This window comes from Triticum aestivum, chromosome 7A (genome assembly GCF_018294505.1).
Source record: "Triticum aestivum cultivar Chinese Spring chromosome 7A, IWGSC CS RefSeq v2.1, whole genome shotgun sequence".
Classification (NCBI taxonomy): Eukaryota; Viridiplantae; Streptophyta; class Magnoliopsida; order Poales; family Poaceae; genus Triticum; species Triticum aestivum.
In genome coordinates this window covers 320,473,903-320,488,599 of record NC_057812.1, presented here as the reverse complement: position 1 = coordinate 320,488,599, position 14,697 = coordinate 320,473,903, and positions in this window count along the sequence as shown.

Sequence of the window (14,697 nt, the reverse complement as noted above, 5' to 3'; positions counted from 1 at the left end):
TGTAATCGAGTTAGTTTTGTTAGGGTTTGATCCCTAGTATCCACTATGTTCTGAGATTGATGTTGCTATGACTTTGCTATGCTTAATGCTTGTCACTAGGGCCCGAGTGCCATGATTTCAGATCTGAACCTATTATGTTTTCATCAATATATGAGAGTTCTAGATCCTATCTTGCAAGTCTATACTCACCTATTATGTGTTATGATCTGTTAACCCCGAAGTGACAATAATCGGGATACTTACCGGTGATGACCGTAGTTTGAGGAGTTCATGTATTCACTATGTGCTAATGCTTTGTTCCGGTTCTCTATTAAAAGGAGGCCTTAATATCCCTTAGTTTCCATTAGGACCCCGCTGCCACGGGAGGGTAGGACAAAAGATGTCATGCAAGTTGTTTTCCATAAGCACGTATGACTATATTCGGAATACATGCCTACATTACATTGATGAATTGGAGCTAGTTCTGTGTCACCCTATGTTATGACTGTTACATGATGAACCGCATCCGGCATAATTATCCATCATTGATCCGATGCCTACGAGCTTTCCATATACTGGTTTACGCTTATTTGCTTTCCCGTTGCTATTGTTACAATCACTACAAAATACCAAAAACATTACTTTGCTTTCGTTACTCTTTTGTTACCGTTACCATCACTATCATATTACTTTGCTACTAAACACTTTGCTGCATATACTAAGTTTCCAGGTGTGGTTGAATTGACAACTCAGCTGCTAATACTTGAGAATATTCTTTGGCTCCCCTTGTGTCGAATCAATAAATTTGGGTTGAATACTCTACCCTCGAAAGTTGTTGCGATCCCCTATACTTGTGGGTTATCAAGACTAATTTCTGGCACCGTTGCCGGGGAGCATAGCTCTATTCTTTGAGTCACTTGGGATTTATATCTGCTGGACACTATGAAGAATTTGAAAGACGCTAAGACAACAATTTATCCCTCAACTATGAGGGGAGGTAAGGAACTGCCATCTAGCTCTGCACTTGATTCACCTTCTGTTTTGAGTAAGCTTGCGACACCTACACCTGGTTCTGCTATTCGTTCTGATATGTCGCATGTTATTGATGTTGCTTCTTCTGCTATACATGATACTTATGATGAAACTACCTCTATGCCTAATACTACTATGCCACTTAGTGATTTTCTCGAGGAATGACTTGCTAGGGCTAGAGAGATTGAAAATATTGAATCTGATTATGATGATGAAAGTGATGATGAAGAATCACTTGTTATTCCTGAGGGTTATTTATTTGATCATGAAGCTTATTTAGCTATTTTAGCTTGCAAAGATAGATATGAACTCAAAAGGTTATTAGATAAATGGAATAAGCAATCTCTAAATGCTAGGATGAGACCTGACCCTGCTTTTGCTACTTCACCTATCTGTGTTACTGATAAGGATTATGAATTCTCTGTTGATCCTGATATAATTACTTTGGTTGAATCTGATCCTTTTCATGGCTATGAATCTGAAACTGTTGTGGCACATCTTACTAAATTAAATGATATAGCCACCCTGTTCACTAATGATGAGAGATCTCGCTACTTTTATATCCTTAAAATATTTCCGTTCTCATTAAAGGGTGATGCTAAAATATGGTTTAATTCCCTTGATCCTGTTTGTGCGCGTAGTCCCCAGGATATGATTTACTACTTCTTTGCTAAATATTTCCCTGCTCATAAGAAATAAGCTGCATTAAAGGAAATATACAACTTTGTACAAATTAAAGAAGAGAGTCTCCCACAATCTTGGGGGAGGATTCTCAAGTTACTTAATTCTTTGCTTGATCATCCTATTAAGAAAAATGAAATACTTGATATCTTTTATAATGGACTAACCGATGCTTCCAGAGATTACCTGGATAGTTGTGTTGGTTCTCTTTTCAGGGAAAGAACACCGGATGAAGCTGAAATCTTATTGAATAATATGTTGACAAATGAAAATAATTGGGCACCTCCTGAGCGAGCTCCTGAGCCAGCTCCTGCTCCAATTAACGATCATATTCCTAAACCAACTCCGAAGAAGAGGGGTATTCTATTTCTCAGTCCTAAAGATATGCAAGAGGCAAAGAAATCTATGAAATAAAAAGGTATTAAAGCTAAAGATGTTAAGAATTTACCGCCTATTGAAGAAACATATGATCTTAATCCTTTATTTATTGAAGAACCTCCAGACCTCGATAACCCGACACAAGTAGTAAAGGTAAATTCTCTCTATAGATATGATAAAGCTGAAATCCCTCCTGCTAAAATTGCTAGTCAATGCTTGGATGAGTTCGATAATTTTATGTTTAAGCAAGAAGACTTCAATGCTTATTTTGGTAGACAATTAAAACAAGATGCTGATATGATTAAATACTTGGGTGACTATATGGCTAATATTAGAGGTGAACTTAAACTTGTTAGCAAACATGCTTCTATGGTTACCACTCAAGTAGAACAAGCACTTAAAGCTTAAAAGGAATTGCTCAATGAGATGAATAGTAAGAAAAATGATTATATGTTGTTAAAGTGTCTACTAGAACTGGTAGAATGACTCAGGAACCTTTGTATCCTAAAGGCCACCCCAGAGAATTGAGCAAGATTCTGAGAGAAATAATATTGATGCACCTAGTTCTTCTAAAAGGAAGAAAAAGAAAAATGATAGAACTGTGCAAACTTCTAGTGAACCTATTGCTGAACCACCTGATAATCCAAATGATATCTCTATGTCTGATGCTGAAACACAATCTGGCAATGAACATGAACATAATGAAAATGTTAATGATGATGTTCATAATGATTCTCAACCTAGTAATGATAATGATGTCAAAATTGAACCTGATGTTGATCTTGATAACCCACAATCATAGAATCAACGTTATGATAAGAAAGACTTTGTTGCTAGGAAACATGCTAAAGAAAGAGAGCCTTGGGTTCAGAAACCCATGCCTTTTCCTCCCAAACCATCCAAGAAAAAGGATGATGAGGATTTTGAGCGCTTTGCTGAAATGATAAGACCTATATTTTTGCGTATGCGATTGACTAATATGCTCAAAACCAATCCTTATGCTAAGTACATGAAAGATATTATTACAAATAAAAGAAAGATACCGGAAGCTGAAATTTCCACCATGCTTGCTAATTATACTTTTAAGGGTGGAATACCAAAGAAACTTGGAGATCCAGGAGTACCTACTATACCATGCTCCATTAAAAGAAACTATGTTAAAACTGCTTTATGTGATCTTGGAGCCGGTGTCAGTCTTATGCCTCTCTCTTTATATTGTAGACTTGACTTGAATAAGTTGACACCTACTGAAATATCTTTGCAAATGGCTGATAAATCAACTGCTATACCTGACGGTATTTGTGAGGACGTGCCTGTTGTGGTTGCAAACATTACTATTTTAATGGACTTTGTTATTCTTGATATTCCCGAGGACGATAGTATGTCTATTATTCTTGGAAGACCTTTTCTTAATACTACAGGGGCTTTTATTGAGTGCAACAAAGGCAATGTAACTTTTCATGTTAATGGTAATGAGCATACGGTACACTTTCCGAGGAAACAACCTCAAGTTCATAGTATCAATTCTATCGGAAAATTTCCATCGATTATATTTGGAGGATTTGAATTTCCTCTTCCTACTGTCAAGAAGAAATATGATATACTTATTATTGGGGATGTGCATATCCCCGTTGAGGTAACCTAGTGTTATTCTAAATTTCTCCGGTTTCATGTAAATCGGAATGAGTTTGTTAACAAGATTGATCAACCTTGTTAGTGGATTCCTTTTGACGAGCATGAGATGGATGAAACTAGAAGCACAACCTTCTGTACCCTCTCTATACTTTCTGTTATTTAGTTTAAATAAAGTAAAAATAAATAATTTTTTGTCTATTATCTAATTATCCGTGCAATATAAAAATACCTCGAAAATAAAAGTTCTCCAAATGCCCTGAAAATTAAATATTGTTTTTTCTAGAATATTTGAGGATTTATGGAACAGAGAACACACTAGGAGGGCCAACCACCTTGCCACGAGGGTGGAGGGCGCGCCCACCCCCCTAGGGCGCGCCCCTGCCTCATGGGCCCACGGTGGCCCTCCTCCACTTATTCCTGCACCCATCCTCTTCTTCTTCCTCCCACAAACACGAAAAACCAACTCAAGCACGAGTTCTAGCCCTCTTTGGTGCCATTTTCGATCTCCTTGCTCAAAGCACCTCTCACAAAACTGCTTGGGGAGATTGGTCCTTGGTATGTGACTCCTCCATTGGTCCAATTAGTTTTTGTTCTAGTGCTTTATTCATTGCAAATTTTTGCTGCTTAGGTGACCCTGTTCTTGAACTTGCATGTCAAATTTATATGGTCAAAAGTAGTTTTAATGCATGATATAGGCCCTAGGCACTTGTAGGAGTAGTTGCTATCAATATTATTGAGTTTGGTTCACTTTTATTTTGAAGTTACTAAAAATTTCAGAATTTTTCAGAAAATGATGAGGAGATTATTGAGGGGCTCATCGAGCCAAAGCTCGAAGGAAAAGGCACCGAAGCCTAAGTATAATTTGCCGCGCACCGCGGAGGTTCGGGCGTGTGAATGGCCTTCCGAGGATTTCTTAAGAGGAGCCGGGATTTATGAAGATTTTCATGAGTTGGCTCATAATGCAGGCCTCACCGCTTTCCTCCAAGACCAATGCGGTCAGTATCTCTTACTCACAAATACCTTTGTGCAAAACTTTCATTTTCATTCTAGAAACTCACCACCTACGATGGAGTTTCATTTATATGATGAGCATAAGGAGATGTCACTTTATGTTTTTTGTCGGATTTGTTTAGTCCCTTTTGAGGGCAAGACAGAAGAACCACATCGTGATGATGTGGAGGGATTTATTAATACTATCACTATACGGGAAACTAGGAAGGTTTTCGATGCACGAATCACTAGCATACATTTTCCTGTCTTACGTTACTTTGCATTATTTGCTAGTCGTTGCTTAATTGGTCGTGGAAACTGTGGAAACCTTAGTATCCCTGATATTATTATTTTGCTCCAAGGTTTATACAGTGATAATACTTTTAGTATGGGCAGCATTATTGCTAGACGGTTAAGTATGAACCGTACTAAGGGTCCCATCTTTGGAGGCATCTATGCTACACACCTAGCTGCACATTTTAACATACATATTAGGCATGCTGAGAAGGAAGAAAAAGTGATGCCTCGTGTTTATTTAGATTATAAAAGTATGGTGGCACATGATTTTATTGTTAAGAATAGGGTAGGAGAGCTTAAATATCAATTGTTCTTCAATAAACATCATCCTGAGACTATTACCTTGCCTGCTCCTTCTTTGTTTGATTTGACTGTAGGCACGTACCTTGTACCGTTGACGGCTATCCACGCCTATCGGAACCCTGAACCAGCCGAGGAGCCAGAACCGGAACCACATTTTGATCCTTCACGACAGTCTAACTATCAGTGGGATCCGGAGATGATTGCCAGCCAGTGGCAATCGGAGCCTTCTTCTTCCTCATCGCAGTACGACCCAAACTATTATTATGGATATCAGCCAGGCCAGCCGTGTCCATAGACCAACTTAGGACAAAAGCCTAAGCTTGGGGGAGTACGTATTTCTCACCGACATTACATTTATGTTCACACACACTCATTGCTAGATGTCGGTGCTCATACTTTTTCATTGTATCATCCATGCTAGTTTATTTCCTTTTATGCTTTCTTCTTGTGTGTTTAATAAACCTTAAGAAAAAACTAAAAAAATTAGTTGTAGCTTTTAACTAATTTACTTTCCATGCTTGTAGTAGTAATTAAAAAGAAAACTCAAAAATATTTCCCATTCTTCTTTTGCTTGTTGGGAGCTTTCCCGTGTAAATAGTTTTATTTCTTTTCTTTTCTTTGGGGGTCACTAGGAGAAGACCATGATTAAATTGTTGAAATGGCTCTTATATGCTTTATTGTTGATTTAACCAAGAGCCCATATTGCTTTATCTTCTCCTGTTTATTGAATGCTCGCAGATTCCAGCTTAGTCCAATGCATGTGCACTCTTATTATTATTCACATCGTTCGGTCGTGCAAGTGAAAGGCAATTATGATGATATATGATGGACTGACTGAGATGAGAAAAGCTGGTATGAACTCGACCTCTTTTGTTTTTGTAAATATGATGAGTTCATCGTTCTTGATTCAGCTTGTTATGAATAAACATGTTTGCAATGACAATTAGAGATCATAGTTGCTTGTGCCATGCATGATTAGCTATGAGTTATAATGGTTTACCTTGCATGCCAACATGCTATTAAAATGGTTATGATGTGGTATGATAGGGTGGTATCCTCCTTTGAATGATTTAAGTGACTTGACTTTGCACATGTTCACGCATGTAGTTGAAACAAATCAACGTAGCCTTCACGATATTTATGTTCATGGTGGATTATATCCTACTCATGCTTGCATCCAATGTTTATTAATTTTAATGCATGTACATGGCTGTTATCGCTCTCTAGTTGGTCGCTTCCCAGTCTTTTGCTGGCCTTCACTTGTACTAAGCGGGAATATTGCTTTGGCATCCAAACTCCTTAAACCCCAAAGTTATTCCAGATGAGTGCACTATACCTTCCTATATGCGGTATCTACCTGTCGTTCCAAGTAAATTTGTATGTGCCAAACTCTAAACCTTCAAATAATCATCCTGTTTTGTATGCTCGAATAGCTCATGTATCAACTAGGGCTGCATGTATCTTCCATGTTAGGCGGGTTATTCTCAAGAGGAGTGGACTCCGCTCCTCACTCACGAGATAAATGGCTGGTCACCGGGATGCCCAGTCCCATGCTTTATGCAAACTAAATCAAAATAATTGCAAACAAAACTCCCCTTGGGACCTGATGTATGTTGGAGGCACTCGTTGTTTCGAGCAAGCCATGGATTGATGTTTGTTGATGGAGGGGGAGTATAAACTTTACCATTCTGTTTGGGAACCGCCTATAATGTGTGTATCATGGAAGATATCGCCATCTCTTGGTTGTTATATTGACAATGAAAGTATACCGCTCAAAATGTTATTCACCTCTATTTCAAAACCGGGCTCTGGCACCTCTACAAATCCCTGCTTCCCTCTGCGAAGGGCCTATCTATTTACTTTTATGTTGAGTCATCACCCTCTTATTAAAAAGCACCAGTTGGAGAGCACCGCTGTCATTTGCATTCATTACTGTTAATTTATATTGGGTGTGACTATGATTGGATCTCTTTTACCATGAATTACAATGTCTAGTCAGTCCTTGATCTTTAAAGGTGCTCTGCATTTATGTTTTGCGGTCTCAGAAAGGGCTAGCGAGATACCATCTTGTTATATCATATTATGATTGTTTTGAGGAAGTGTTGTCATCCGAGATTTATTATTATGGCTTGCTAGTTGATTATGCTAATGATATGGGTAATCATGAGACCTGAGAATTATTGCAAATATGGTTAGTTATAATCTTTGCTGAAAAGTTGAATGCTAGCTTGGCATATTTATAACAACAAGAGCAAACAAAGTTTGTAAAAGTTTTTCTTTATTTCTTTCAGTTTGTTAACTGAATTGCTTGAGGACAAGCAAGGGTTTAAGCTTGGGGGAGTTGATACGTCTTCGTCGTATCTACTTTTCCAAACACTTTTGCCCATGTTTTGGACTCTAACTTGTATGATTTGAATGGAACTAACCCGGACTGACGCTATTTTCAGCATAATTGCCATGATGTTGTTTTATGTGCAGAAAACAAAAGTTCTTAGAATGACCTGAAACTCCACGGAATATCTTACAATAAATAATAATAAAAACCTTGCTAAAGATGAAGAATAGGGGGCCCACACCCTTGCCACGAGGGTGGGGGGCGCCCCCCCCCCTAGGGCGTGCCCCCTACCTCGTGGGCCCCCTGGAGACCTGCCGACTCCAACTCCAACTCTATAACTGCTTTCAGGGAGAAAAAATAGGAGAGAAGAAATCATCGCGTTTTTCGATACGGAGCCACCGCCAACCCTAAAACCTCTCGGGAGGGCTGATCTGGAGTCCGTTCGGGGCTCCAGAGAGGGGGATTCATCACCGTCGTCATCATCAACCATCCTCCATCACCAATTTCATGATGCTCACTGCCGTGCGTGAGTAATCCCATCGTAGGCTTACTGGACGGTGATGGGTTGGATGAGATTTATCATGTAATCGAGTTAGTTTTGTTAGGGTTTGATCCCTAGTATCCACTATGTTCTGAGATTGATGTTGCTATGACTTTGCTATGCTTAATGCTTGTCACTAGGGCCCAAGTGCCATGATTTCAGATCTGAACCTATTATGTTTTCATCAATATATGAGAGTTCTAGATCCTATCTTGCAAGTCTATAGTCGCCTATTATGTGTTATGATCCGTTAACCCCGAAGTGACAATAATCGGGATACTTACCGGTGATGACCGTAGTTTGAGGAGTTCATGTATTCACTATGTGCTAATGCTTTGTTCCGGTTCTCTATTAAAAGGAGGCCTTAATATCCCTTAGTTTCCATTAGGACCCCGCTGCCACAGGAGGGTAGGACAAAAGATGGCATGCAAGTTCTTTTCCATAAGCACGTATGACTATATTCGTAATACATGCCTACATTACATTGATGAATTGGAGCTAGTTCTGTGTCACCCTATGTTATGACTGTTACATGATGAACCACATCCAGCATAATTATCCATCATTGATCCGATGCCTACGAGCTTTCCATATATTGGTTTACGCTCATTTGCTTTCCTGTTGCTATTGTTACAATCACTACAAAATACCAAAAACATTACTTTGCTTTCGTTACTCTTTTGTTACCGTTACCATCACTATCATATTACTTTGCTACTAAACACTTTGCTACATATACTAAGTTTCGAGGTGTGGTTGAATTGACAACTCAGCTGCTAATACTTGAGAATATTCTTTGGCTCCCCTTGTGTCGAATCAATAAATTTGGGTTGAATACTCTACCCTCGAAAGTTGTTGCGATCCCCTATACTTGTGGGTAATCAGTATGCTTGAAGTATTATTATTTTATGTCAATATTAAACTTTTGTCTTGAATCTTATGGATCTGAATATTCGTGCCACAATAAAGAGAATTACATGGATAAATATGTTAGGTAGCATTCCACATCAAAAAATTCTATTTTTTATCATTTACCTACTCGAGGACGAGCAGGAATTAAGCTTGGGGATGATTGATACGTCTCCAACGTATCTATACTTTTTGATTGTTCCATCCTATTATATTATCCATCTAGGATGTTTTATATGCATTTATGTGCTATTTTATATGATTTTTGGGACTAACCTATTAACCTAGAGTGCCAGTTTCTGTTTTTTCCTTGTTTTTGAGTTTTACAGAAAAGGAATACCAAACGGATTCCAATTGACGTGCCAATTTTTGATGATTTTTGTTGGACCAAAAGAAGCCCTCAGAGTAAAATAGTTGGGCCAGAAGATTCCCGAGCCCTCCACCCTCGTGGACGACTCGGAGACCCCCTGACGTGAGACCGACGCCAGAAATTCCTATAAATATAGAAACCTCCAGAAAATAACCTAGATCGGGAGTTCCACCGCCAGAAGCCTCCGTAGCCACCGAAAACCAATCTAGACCCATTTCGGCACCCTGTCAGAGGGGGGGAATCCCTCTCCGATGGCCATTCTCATCATCCCGACGCTCTCCATGACGAGGAGGGAGTAGTTCACCCTTGGGGCTGAGGGTATGTACCAGTAGCTATGTGTTTGATCTCTCTCTCTCTCTCGTGTTCTTGATTTGGCACGATCTTGATGTATCGCGAGCTTTGCTATTATAGTTGGATCTTATGATGTTTCTCCCCCTCTACTCTCTTGTGATGAATTGAGTTTTCCCTTTGAAGTTATCTTATCAGATTGAGTCTTTAAGGATTTGAGAACACTTGATGTATGTCTTGCATGTGCTTATCTGTGGTGACAATGGGATATCACGTGATCCACTTGATGTATGTTTTGGTGATCAACTTGCGAGTTCCATGACCTCATGAACTTATGCATAGGGGTTGGCACACGTTTTCATCTTGACTCTCCAGTAGAAACTTTGGGGCACTCTTTGAAGTTCTTTGTGTTGGTTGAATAGATGAATCTCAGATTGTGTGATGCATATCGTATAATCATACCCACGGATACTTGATGTGACATTGGAGTATCTAGGTGACATTAGGGTTTTGGTTGATTTGTGTCTTAAGGTGTTATTCTAGTATGAACTCTTGAATAGATCGATCAGAAAGAATAACTTTGAGGTGGTTTCATACCATACAATAATCTCTTCGTTTGTTCTCCGCTATTAATGGCTTTGGAGTGACTCTTTGTTGCATGTTGAGGGATAGTTATATGATCCAATTATGTTATTATTGTTAAGAGAACTTGCACTAGTGAAAGTATGAACCCTGGGCCTTGTTTCCTAGCATTGCAATACCATTTACGCTCACTTTTACCACTTGCTACCTTGCTGTTTTTATATTTTCAGATTACAAAAACCTATATCTACCATCCATATTGCACTTGTATCACCATCTCTTCGCCGAACTAGTGCACCTATACAATTTACCATTGTATTGGGTGTGTAGGGGACACAAGAGACTCTTTGTTATTTGGTTGCAGGGTTGCTTGAGAGATATCATCTTCATCCTACGCCTCCCATGGATTGATAAACCTTAGGTCATCCACTTGAGGGAAATTTTCTACTGTCCTACAAACCTCTGCACTTGGAGGCCCAACAACATCTACAAGAAGAAGGTTGTGTAGTAGACATCAATTCTTAACATCTTCAACTTTAATACCTTTTTCTTTCATAGATTTCTTTGCCTCTTGCATATCTTCAGGACTGAGAAATAGAATACCCCTTTTCTTCGGAGTTGGTTCAGGAAGTGTCCAATCATTTTCATTACTCAACATATTATTCAATAGCAATTCAGCTTGATTAACCGTTCTTTCCCTAAAAACACAACCAGCACAACTATCCAGGTAGTCTCTGAAAGCATCGGTTAGTCCATTATAAAAGATATCAAGTATTTTATTTTTCTTGAGAGGATGACCAGGCAAAGCATTAAGTAATTGGAGAAGCCTTCTCCAAGCTTGTGGGAGACTCTCTTCTTCAATTTGCTCAAAATTATATATTTCCCTTAAGGCAGCTTGTTTCTTATGAGCGGGGAAATATTTAGCAGAGAAGTAATAAATCATATCATGGGACTATGCACACAACTAGGATCAAGAGAATTAAACCATGTTTTAGCATCACCCTTTAATGAGAACGGAAACAACTTAAGGATAAAGTAATAGCGAGTTTTCTCATCACGAGTAAACAGGGTGGCTATATCATTTAATTTAGTAAGATGTGCCACAAAAGTTTCAGATTCGTAGCCATAAAAAGGATCAGATTCAACCAAAGTAATTAACTCAGGATCGACAGAGAAATCATAATCCTTATCGGAAATAAAGATAGGTGAAGTAGCAAAAGCATGGTCATATTTCATTCTAGCATTCAAAGACTTTTCTTTAAGCTTAGCTAATAATTTCTTAAGATCGGATCTATCATTGCAAGCTAAGAAGTCTCTAGCAGTTTCTTCATCCATAACATAACCCTCACGCACAACAGGCAATTCATATCTAGGGGGAGAATCCTCATCATTACTTTCATCAATATTATCAGTTTCAATAATTTCATTCTCTCTAACCCTAGCAAGTTGTTCATCAAGAAATTCACCTAGTGGCACAGTATTATCAAGCATAGAAGTAGTTTCATCATAAGTATCATGCAAAGCAGAAGTGGCATCATCAATAACATGCGACATATCAGAATGAATAGCAGGTGTAGGTGTCGCAAGTTTACTCAAAACAGAAGGTGAATCAAGTGCAGAGCTAGATGGCAGTTCCTTACCTCCCCTCGTAGTTGAGGGAAAAATCTTGGTTCTTTTATCTTTCAAGTTCTTCATAGTGATCAGCAGATATAAATCCCAAGTGACTCAAAGAATAGAGCTATGCTCCCCCGCAACGGCGCCAGAAAATAGTCTTGATAACCCAAAAGTATAGGGGATCACAACAGTTTTCGAGGGTAGAGTATTCAACCCAAATGTATTGATTCGACACAAGGAGAGCCAAAGAATATTCTCAAGTATTTGCAGCTGAGTTTTCAATTCAACCACACCTGGAAACTTAATATCTGCAGCAAAGTATTTAGTAGCAAAGTAATATGATAGTAGTGGTAACGGTGGCAAAAGTAACGGTAACAGTTTTGGTTTTATAGTGATTCTAACAGTAGCAACGGAAAAGTAAATAAGCGAAGAACAATATGTGAAAAGCTCGTAGGCAATGGATCAGTGGTGGATAATTATGTCGGATGCGATTTGTCGTGGTTCTAAGCCTGACAGTAGAGTGGGGGGTAGGTATTGAGAGGCAAGGTCCTAGCTATGGAGAGGTTGTAAGCACAAAGGATGTACGAGTTCAGGCCCTTCTCGGAGGAAGTAACAGCCCTACGTCTCGGAGCCCGGAGGCGGTCGAGTGGATTATGAATGTATAGATTACAAGGTGCCGAACCCTTCTGCCTGTGGAGGGGGGTGGCTTATATAGAGTGCGCCAGGACCCCAGCCAGCCCACGTAGGAGAAGGTTTAAGGTGAGTTAAGTCTGGGGCGTTACTGGTAACGCCCCACATAAAGTGCCTTTATTATCATAAAGTCTACTTAATTACAGGCCGTTGCGGTGCAGAGTGCCTCTTGACCTCCTGGTGGTCGAGTGCGTCTTCGTGGTCGAGTCCTTCAGGCCAGTCGAGTGTGTCCTTGTTGGTCGACTGGATCCTAGTTGGTCGACTGGAAGGCGACCTCTTCTAGGGATGTCCTAGGGTAAGTTACTTGGGACAGGTCCGTGACCCTACCCTAGGTACATAACCCCATCATTAGCCCCCGAATGGATTGAGGCTTCGAGTGAAGAAGGAGTTGACGTCGTTTCCGATTAACCTTTGCGCTCTAGTTGTGCGCTGTTCTGGATCAAAGAATCTCCTCGTTGACAAGGAGCAATTCGTCTTCGGTCGACTCGATCCATTCTATTTTTGCGTCGAGTGATCTTTCGAGCTTCGTCGATCTCCGAGCGACGGATCGCCGGAATCGCCGCGTCTGACAGGCAGATTTGTTGTTCGCGGATTCTGCGGGGCGCGAAATTTGGGGGCGCGCGCGAAGCGGGGCGGACCGCGGCGTTCGGATGGGACGGGGCGTAGACGCCTCGATCTCCGCGCCGCCTTTTTCGCCACGTATCCAGTCTCCATAACTGCTCACAGATATGATTAGATCGACCGGGCCCACACGTCAGCCACTCGGAAGGGACCTTATAAATGTGCCCGGCGAGGATTTCTGTGCTGCGCCTCCGCATTCTCCCTCTCTCCCTCTGCTCCCTTCCTCCCTGCTCAGCGTGCCTGCTCTCGCCTCCGCACCGCTCCCCTTCGTGCATCCCACCGGCGACCATGGCCAAGGAGAAGACGGCAGCGCTGGAGCGTGCCAAGAAGGCGTCGGCATCGGAGAAGGCGAAGGGGAGATCCACCAGCCGCCGAGGATCCTCGTCCAGATCCCGTCTGCCGAAAGGCTGGGTCCAAGGCGACTGGATCCAGTCGACCATCACGGAGAAGGACCTCCTCGACATGGCCGACGAGGGCTTGATCCCTCATGGAGCTGCGAGGTTGCCGGGGAAGGAGTGGCAGCCACAGCCAGAAGAGGGTGAGTGTGTGCTCCTGGCCACTCATGTCGATCGGGGGTTTTCCTTGCCACCGAGCATTTTCTTCCGGGGTTTCCTGAATTTCTTTGGGGCGCAGCTCCACCACTTTACCCCAAACTCCATTGCCTACCTTGCTGCGTTCGTGTCCATGTGCGAGGGTTTCTTGGGCTGTCGACCGCACTGGGGTTTGTTCAAACGTATCTTCACGTGTCGCTCTCAGACCGTGAAGAAGGCGAGCCCAGGTGACGAGAAGACCCGAGTCGTCCAAATGTGTGGGGGCCTGGGGATTCAGGTGAGGAACAACAGCACCTTCCCGCCCATGTCTTTTCCCGAGTCCGTCAGGGGCTGGCAGTCGACTTGGTTCTACTGCCAGGTCCAGTCGACGCCAGGGCAGTCGAGTGGACTCCCTCAGTTTACCATGGACCGAGTGAACAAGCCCTCCCCTCTGAAGCTGATTCCGGAGGAGAAAGCCGACGTGAAGATGTTGATGGAGCGAGTAGTGCAGCTGGTTCGGGACGGAGTGACAGGCATGGACCTCTTGGAGGTTTTCCTCAAGCGCCGCATCCAACCTCTCCAGTTCCGGAGCCACTGCATGTGGTTGTACTGTGGGCCCGCGGACGAGACCAGAGTCCATCCAGAAGAAGTCGACGATGTCACTCTGGAAAGGTGGATGGTAGCCGTTACCGGGAACAGGGACAACCCGCGCGGAGCCAGAAGGATTCCTCCACTCGACCACGACAGCGTCCCAAACAAGGTACACTTGCTCTGCTTTCCGTCGTGTCTTTGTTGTATTCGTTTCTGCCGATCCTGTCGACTGGTCGACTGATCGTTGTTTGGGCGACTGCTAGGCCTTCACCGAGCTGTACTCGATGCCCAATGGGGCACAAGCTTCGACTGAAGAAGGCGAGGCGAGCGG